The following is a 1,807-nucleotide window of genomic DNA, read 5'->3' on the forward strand; positions in this document are numbered from 1 at the left end:
AGGTGAACCCAAAGAAAAACATATAGTCATCCTCCTGGATATGGGAAGTATACAAGATTACCGGGCAAAAACTGGGAACTTGGGGGTGAGGTGGCATGGGGCAAAGGGGAATTGGGGTGAGAAACGTGAGAAGGGGAGGATGGGGGGAGCTTGGGGGAATGGGATGGTTGCTTGTAAACTTAAAGCGAGCATTGTGTTTGTGAGTAGGACACACTTAGTCTTTGACTAGGCTACCTTTCATATTTTGCTTCTCTACCTCTGTCTCACCTTTTCTTCCTACTCTTCTTACCCTTTTTTATTTCGAAGTTTTACTCTTTCCTTCACATGCCATTTTGAACTTCAGCCCTGACCTAGATCATTATATTGGTGGCACAAGGCTCCAGAGTGATAATAATATAATGAAGATCACAGAAGTTAGCAAAAATTATACATATCATCTCCCTTATCATCCAGCAGATTGCAGTCCTATTCATTAGATCAGGAAACAAATGCATTTATGTTAACAAGCAAGGTAGTCACAACATGGCTTCAAGTAGCAATCCTATCTTCAACTTAATTTATGCTAAAATAATTGATCCTATAGAATACACATGAGCAAAACAACTGTTCTGTGTCCTTTTGGATATAAATCCAAAACTTCTCCTTGAAAACAGATTTATATTTCTTTTCCATTTATTTTCTGCAAGACTTAGACTTTTATAAAATTGATCATGTGGTTGGTGCTTCATTTTAGTAAAAGACAACGCATACATACAATGTAAGAGGAAACAAGAGCATGTTACTCAAGACTGTATTAGAGGGAGAATGTTAGAGAATGGCTTTCTATGACCATCTTGTTTTTTCAAATATTTTTATTATTTCTTTCAGAATTTTGTGCATGTTTGATCATATTCACCGTTTCTCCATCAGCACTTTCTAGATCTATCTCCACTACCTTTCTCACCCAATTTTGTGTCCTTTATCTTCTTTATGGTCAACTTGTGTGCACAAATACTCTTAGATGTTTACTTTTATAGTAGAGCATTGCGGGTTCAACTTAAAGGGGAAACTAACCATTCCTCCCCAGAACCTAACAAATACCAATAGCTCCATGCCTAAAGGTGAGACTCTGATCAACTCTCTTTTTTTTGCTGACATTTGGTCTAGCTTCAGCATTCACCAGTCTTGTGCATACTCTCACAACTATTATTATTACTCATGCAAGCTGCCCTGCTCTTTCCTGAAGACACTGTTGCCTTTTAGTCATCTACCACCTCTGTATCTTCTGTTCCTTTGTCCCCTCTTTCACAATGATCGCTGACTTTTGGAAGAGAGAGTGTGGTATATTTGTTTTATTTAGGGCTGAACACTCTTTACTCTCTTTTTCTCGGCATTTTGGCTAGTTGTGAGATTGTGTTGATCGTCATCTACTGCAAACAGAAGTTTGGTTTTTTTTTTAATGAGAAAAGGCAAAAAAAAGTTTCCCCCTCCTCCCAGCCTCCCATTTCCCTCCCCTTCCTCCCACCCTTCTCCCCCTCACCCCACTCCTCTCCGCTTCCCTCTCCAGACCAAAGAGCAGTCAGGGTTCCCTGCCCTGTGGAAAGTCCAAGGTCCTCCCCCCTCTGTCCATGTCTAGGAAGGTGGACATCCAAACTGGCTAGGACCCCACAAAGCCAGAACATGAAGTAGGATCAAAACCCTGTGCCATTGTCCTTGGCTTCTCATCATCCCTCATTGTTCGGCTTGTTCAGAGAGTCCTGTTTTATCCCATGCTTTTTCAGTCATAGTCCAGCTGGCCTTGGTGAGCTACCAATATATCAGCCCCACT

The sequence above is a fragment of the Microtus ochrogaster genome, chromosome X, assembly GCF_000317375.1.
Source record: "Microtus ochrogaster isolate Prairie Vole_2 chromosome X, MicOch1.0, whole genome shotgun sequence".
Lineage (NCBI taxonomy): Eukaryota > Metazoa > Chordata > Mammalia > Rodentia > Cricetidae > Microtus > Microtus ochrogaster.